General features: G+C 40.6%; 1 protein-coding gene across 1 annotated transcript in view; it reads left to right on the forward strand.

Moving 5' to 3' along the window:
- The first annotated feature begins 238 nt into the window (after positions 1–238).
- Positions 239–7,252, forward strand: part of pacsin3 (protein kinase C and casein kinase substrate in neurons 3) — a 53,401-nt gene continuing 46,387 nt past the window's right edge. The window contains exon 1 of the mRNA XM_008296888.1: positions 239–495. The gene's annotated coding sequence lies outside the window, so the exon portion shown is untranslated. The remainder of the gene's footprint in view (positions 496–7,252) is intronic.

Raw genomic sequence — 7,252 nt, forward strand, 5'->3', positions numbered from 1 at the left:
GATGTGTTGAAGGTGGAGTGGTGTTTTTCCCTGCGGGCCGTGAAGGCAGCACAGAGCCTCTCCGCAGACACTGAAGGGTTAAAGGTGTAATAGGATGAATGGATCTTGTGGTGAGCAGCATCTGATTACACGGAGACGCCAGTAGGCACCGCAGGGGGAAGAAGCTCCTCACCTCCAGCACAAGCAGCTTTTCATTCCCTCAGAACAGGACAAACTTTTTTCCTTCCTTTTCGTTTTCACCGCACAGAAAGCGGATCCAGATCCTGGTTCCCACCGAGCGGCAGCAGCAGCAGCAGCAGCGGGACTCGGACGGTTCGTCTGCGGGGTTTTGGTGCAGCGGAGGGCGGCTGCAGGTCGGAGCTTCTCTCCGTGTGCACGGCTGAGGGGGGCCGAGGGCTGGAGCTCAACATGTCGCAGTTTGTGGAGGCTTGAAGGAGGATTTTTACGGGAGGAGCTGCGGGACTCGGAGTGTTCCTCCAGCGGGGAGGGAAGCAGGTAAGAGGCTCACCTGTCCGCCTGCGGCCCCGCATGGAGCCGCTCCGGGTGTTTTAGCTGCTTTTTTAACGTGCTGAAAGTGCACCCTGATGCGTTTGATGTGCGTTTAATGTCGGTGTTTTGACTTTATTCTGGGTTTTCAGTGCCATAACTTACAGAATATAGTGAGTTTCTACATGTTGGTGCAGTAACATGTTGTTCTTTCACCAAAACTAGTCAAACCCTGAAAGCCTCTGATGCCAAACTGTATTAATTCACATCTTAAAGCTGCATCAAGCAGATTGTGACCAACAGAGGGCAGAAAAACTCCCAAACTAACTTTAAAAATGTCAGAAATCAATTCCTCTTTCACTTCCAATAATGATTTAATCTTTGATTAAATCTAGACTTTGGACATTTAAATGAACTTTGTGTCCAAATATAAGTAGCAGAAAAACTCCCAAACAACTTTAAAAATGTCAGAAATCACTCCTCACGTCTCTCATTTTCTATAAAAATACGAAAAAATGTATTGAATATAGACTTTGGGCACTTTTGCTGTTGCTAAACTGTAGTTTTTGCATCTGTAGCCGTGCTTTGTGTTAAAATGTAATGAACAGAAATCTAAATGTACCACCGAACCGGAGCTGCTGGTGACATTTATCTGCCTTTAAACCGACCGAAGAAGAAGAAACTGACACAGAATTAAAAGGGCAAAAGTCAAAGCACCAAAAAAAAATGTAGAAAAAGTTTCAGAAATGTGTCTCTCATGTTGTTTCAGTGTGTAGTGTTAGTTCCCTCATAGATCTGATGTTTTCATTTAATTATGTTTTCAGTTTGTCATTTCTCGCTGTTGGATTTTTGACCAACAGGGGGCAAAAAACCTCCCATAATCCAACGTACCCACTGGACAGACTCATTGCTGGTAGCCAACTGTAACTTTTGCATCAATAAAGGAGCTTTGCATTCAAATATAGTAAAAATTTTAAATAAGAAACTTGCATTCGCGGCAAAGAGCTCCAGTCAGACGATGTACAAATATGAGTTTTATTCATCCCAGCTTTAGACACCTGGAAACGCTCTTAAATAGTTTTTTGTTGCTTGTATACGTTTATTCAGGTTTTTAAACGTCACTTCTGACCTGTGTGGCGCCCCCTGGTGGTCTGGAGGTCTGCTTCAGGTGAAACTGAAGTGAAACCGACACATTGGAAGAGTGATTTGTCACTTCAGGCTTGTAAAAGTAGAGATTGTGGAAAACAGTTCAGCAGCTCACTGTTTGTCGTCCTGTTTTTTACGACGTTCAGCTCGGCTTCTTTTTAAAAGACGTTCCTGGATAATTACAGTAACGTTATTTCATGCCGGTTATTTAACGTGAACTCTTTAAAGCACTGATGTTTTCTGACTTGCTCTCTGAAAAGGCGACTCCTCCGGCTTTAAAATGAGTCTGAAGTGCTTTTGTGACTGTGACGGCTCCTGATGGAAAAGGAGAATCATCAGACTGGAGCTCCTCTGACTCCTGTTAAAGGCTTCAGGTGAAAAGCTGCAGCTTGGCAGGTTCAGACAGAATCCTCCTCCAGGCCGCGACTCTCATGGAAACATGAAATACGTGAAACGTCGACTCCTACGCAGTCGGTCGGCTCCTCTCATTGGTCCGCCCGTCTGTCAGTGGCTTTTTAAAAAATTATAACTAAAGAAAGCAGCTTCGGATGTGAAGAGCTGCAGGTCAGTCAGGGACACAAGGATTATTCCTCTGTGGTGCTCAGCGGGAGTTTGATGTTTTATTTTTATCTCGTCTTCAGCTGACTGGAGGAGAAATCTGCTGGAATTTACTGATAATCTGGTATTTATTATTTACAGTTAATTGATTGTTTAAGGGCTCAGTGACAGTTTTCACTTGCTTAGAAGTAAAAAAAGACGATAAAGTAACTTCAACTCTGCGAAAACGTCAACATTTTACAACACGACACTAAAAACCTTTTAGAAAATAGATTTAATTACACGTAAAGCAAATCTAAATGAAAACAATGGAATACAAGTTGTTTTGCATTAAAAAGAAAGCACGAAAATATAACAAATACATACATTTGAATTTAATTTACTTATAAATTTACCTGCAGGTAAATGATAAAAGGGTTTGCTTCAATCAGCAACTTTTCAAGACGCTTAAAGCTCATTTTTATTTTATGAATCAATTAGCCGGCTGATTTAATTTAATTAGCCGACTCACTGATAACAGAAGTGAGTCCTGTTGGCTCATTTTCATCTGTTGCTTCTTCTTGATTATGTTCTTGATTAATCCGTCAATAAAACCTGACGAAGCTTTGTTCAGAAAGCTTCAGAGATAAGACGATGCTTTATTGATTCCAGCAGCAAAACTGTCGCCAACATCAGCAAAACATAAACTAGAAATACACAAAAGTGCTGTTAATATGCAGATTCTTATGTGTGTAGACAAACTAGAGGACGCAGGATCCTCTGGATGTAGAACATAACCGTATTTTACAGGATTATTCAATGAGGAGCAAAACTTTACTGTTACGCAGATCCTTTCATGACTAGAAAATACTGATATTGCACAGATTTCTCTATTTGTCGACATAAACTGGTGTCATACAGTCTTCTAAATATACAAAATAACACTAATGCACAGGACTGATGTTATATTAGCTGCAAAGTCTCACACTTAAAGACCAACAACCATCAGTTTTTGGGGCTTTTTTGCTTAAAAACAACTTAAACCATCAATATTTTGTCGAAACAGTTTCTTTTTGCTGGTTTCTTCTCAGTTTTTTAAGAATCCTGTTGTCAGACACGTTTCGTCAAAGCTGCGTTTTGGCAGAAAACCAAGTGTTACACTTTCTAGAAAGCTCCGTGCAGCCGGCCGTGGACAGCAGGCTGGGCTTAGTCTTGTGCAGTGCGACGTGCAGCAGCAGCAGCAGCAGATTGTGCTTAGCTGGCTGCAGGTCTGCGAGCGGGAGGAGCTGCAGCGGAGGCGGCGCCGGTCCGACACGGCTGCAGTGATGTGGTTCTGGTCAGAAGCCGGCCTGGAGAGCAGCTGTGAGTGTGGGAACAAGGCTGAGTTGTCCTTTTCTTCCACTCTGCTGCTGCTGCACTCCGCCTCCCTCAGATCTGCTTCGGTTTGTTTCTGCCAGAGAGACTCGCGTGTCCTGATGTCGGCCACAGAGGCTCAGCTTCAGGCAGAGGAACTCATCACAGTAGAACCAGGCTCACATCTGAGTCGTACTGAACGCTGCTCTGTGACTGACACCTGGAGAAGTTCTGCTGGTTTAATCTTCTAGTTTGAAACATTTCCACACTGCAGACGTTTCACCTGCATCGTGGCTCAAATGATTTCATCCCTCATATGAGACCAAACGATTCAGGTTTGTGCTTAATTAGGCAGAGTGTTTAAAGGCTAAGTGACATTTTCCACTTTATTTGACATGAAAAAGCCTAAAAAATAACCTTAAATGTGCAAAAATATAGTGTTCTCTTGATTTATTTGAATACATGACATAAAACAACAATGAAAACAAAGCATAAAGACGTTGGAATTGCTTAAAAATACTTAAAATGTGCATGCAAATAGCTGCTATAAAGGGCTTTTTTAAGTCACTTTTTGCTCATTTTGTTCTTTATAATCAATTAATCGGCTAATTTCATTTCATTTACTTACGAATTTCAACAAAAGTGAGTCCTGTAAGCGGATTTTCATCTGTTGCTCCTGGCTGAGGATTTTATTGATATTAATTAGTCAATAAAAAGTAAGAAAACTGTATTTCAACAGCTCAGACGGTGAGATAACATTAGATTATCTCCTATAAACCTCCACAGAGGAAACATTTACAGTGTTATAGACATTGTTTAAAAAAAAACAAACCATTAAAATCAGGATTTCTTTCTTGGTATCAAAGCGGCTGTTTTGAACACAGCAGCTCTGTTACTGACGCCTCCAGAAATGACAAATAGCTGCTGGATTACTTTCGTTTTCTACTCTGAAACATCTCTGCTGGTTCTTTCTGGTTGCTCACATTATAGAACCAGCACATCACATTCCTCTTTGCTTTCTTTTTTTTTCCAGCTGTCCAGTAAGGGCAAAAAAAAATCTTTGAAAAAAATAATCTTTAGAAAATAATCACTGGCTTTGATGCATTAAAGGATCATTTATTTCAAGCTGGTGACCATTAAACTGGAGCTCTAATCCATCCATGTGTTTAACTGTCCAGCCTCAGACGTGTAAACAAGTCGGCGTGTGGATTAATGTTTACTGTGTTTATTGAAACTGCAGCAGAGAGATAACGCTTTTTACCCTGAATACGCTGTTTTTGTGCCTCATCATCCCCAACAAAGGTGGAAAGTTGGTACAACCCACAGAGACACAATAAAGATGAAGCAGCTGGTTGGTACGTTTAGATCTTCAGTATGTGCTGGATTCCCAATGACTCCCACCACATGACTTTACTGAGCACATGTGGAGCCTGAATGTCAAAAAACTCAGTGTCTTGTAAATAAAATTAAAGTCCAACTTTATCAAAAAACAAAAAGTTTGAGTAAATGATGTTCTATTGGATTGATTGTTTTTGTAGATCAGTTGCAGGTTTTCTTTTTTGAACAAGCAGAAAAAGAAAGTTGCAGCATGTTTGAGTGAATTCGGTTGACTTCACATCTCTCTTGTGACCATTGCACACGTCGCAACGTCGATTCTAAAATGTATTGTGCAGCTTTAGTCGTGTGAATCACCTCCCGTTTACGTTTACTTGTCAAACTTGTCAGCGTGCACAGAAAAGAGATGTTCACTCAATTTGATGAAAACATCTTGGATCAGAATTGCTGACTTTAAATTTAATGGAAAAAAACACCAGTCTGAGTTAAAATATGCTTTGAAGGCCCAAAAAAAACCCACCGATATTTCAACACCCAACATCTGATCAAACCTTCTCCTAATTACTAATAATAACATTTTACTTCTAGTTTGCAATCAAGAAGTCAACGTCACACCTGAGTGATTTACTTCTATTATGTAAAGTTATAAACTCATTTGATCTTTTTCTGTTTTAGACTAAAGCTCTGAAGTTTCATTTTTACATTCCGGAGCTTCAGAAACTTATTGGAAATTTCTTCTCTGTTAAGTTGTTTTAATATAGATTTAAGGTCAATCAGCTGCAATGAAGAGCCCAAAACATCAGATTCTATGTGCACAAAATGCAGATGTAGACGTTTGATAACCAGCAATTCCTAAAAGTCTTGATTGATGCAAACATTCAGCCGTTATTTTATCTTTTTTTTTTTACATGATGTAAGTACCAGAAGCAGGACTTCATATAACTGACAGCAGACTAAACATTACCGCCTCTCAGTCTGCTCTGGTGTTCACAAGATGATGCAGCACCTCAACAATGTGAACATCGGGCAGCACAGGGACAAAAATGTGAAAACGTTCAGGGCATCAGGTGCATTTTTTACATTCATGAAAACTTCTTGAGGCTCTGCAAAAGCCTTTGAGGTTGTCACTCACTCAGGAGCCAATAAAGTGCAAATAAAATCCTTTTTTTGGTGCATTTTAATACGGGATGCACGATATATTGGCGACCGCATCAGTATCGGCCGATATTAGGGTTTTTTTTCCCATATATCGGTATCTGATGAACAAGTTTAGCAGATGTGAAAAACTGATGATGGTCCAACATCAGCGCCTTCGTCTCTACATTTGATATCGCTGCTGTTTTACACATGTTTTTACGCAAATGCTCTTGGACTTGAATATGTTAAAAAATGTTAAAATATGTTTTGCTTTTGTTACGTAATAAAGAAGATGATGTGGTTTAGGGTGGTGTGGGCTTCTTTTGAATCGTTTTCACGTTCTCACAGTGCTTAGACTCATTTCTCGATGTGAACGAAAATTGAATATCGACATCGATAGTATCGGTTATCGGCGATATCAGAATTCTTAATATCAGATATCGGCATCAGCCAGAAATTTTAATATCGTGCATCACTAACTTAAATGCATTCAGTGATGTTGTTGCACCTTGTGTTCACTCTGCTGCTCTGTGAAATACTGAGAGGTTTACTGGGAGGTGTGAACTTGTTTGACTAGAATGTAAAGAGCTGAACTTTAGCTTTAAATAAACAAGGATGATGCGACTGTCACTGCAGCAGTCCTCGTATTGAGTTCATGTTGTTTATCTTTGAAGACAGACTCAGTCAGAGTTACCTGCATGCAGCGTACCTTTGGTTTGTCCTTCCTCCGCTGCGTCACTGATGTTTGACGTCATGCAGCAGCTCTCATTACTACCAGCAGCGACGCTCTTTGTTGTTGCCCCGAGCGAAGGGTGGAGTTCTCCACGAGGCTCGACAGGCATTTGTCATTCACAAGTGAAACCGCCGTCAGGTATCCAACAGTCAGAACAGGAGGAACCCCGGAGAGCAGTTTATCCCCAACAGTTGAACCGTTTACCGTCACTGTGGTTCTAGATTCAGTGGATCTTTTGATTCTCGAACCTGAATGTCTTCACTTCAGCTTTAAATCTGTATGAGCTGATGTTTGTAGTGATGAAGTCTGAACCTCCAGCAGTTCAGTCCGGTTTGGTTGCAGCATAACAGAAAAAGAAGCGTTTTAGTCTTAAACACTTCATTTACTGCAGTCAGCATCAATTCATGTTGTCTGTTCAATTAATCGCCAATTCTGTTGATGATTCACTGTTTGGTTTGAGTTGTTTTTGAAAGAAAAAAGTCTAAAATGACCTGATTTTTCTGGTTATTTTCCTTCTTTGTGACA

This window comes from Stegastes partitus, unplaced genomic scaffold (assembly GCF_000690725.1).
Source record: "Stegastes partitus isolate 25-593 unplaced genomic scaffold, Stegastes_partitus-1.0.2 Scaffold1161, whole genome shotgun sequence".
NCBI lineage: Eukaryota > Metazoa > Chordata > Actinopteri > Pomacentridae > Stegastes > Stegastes partitus.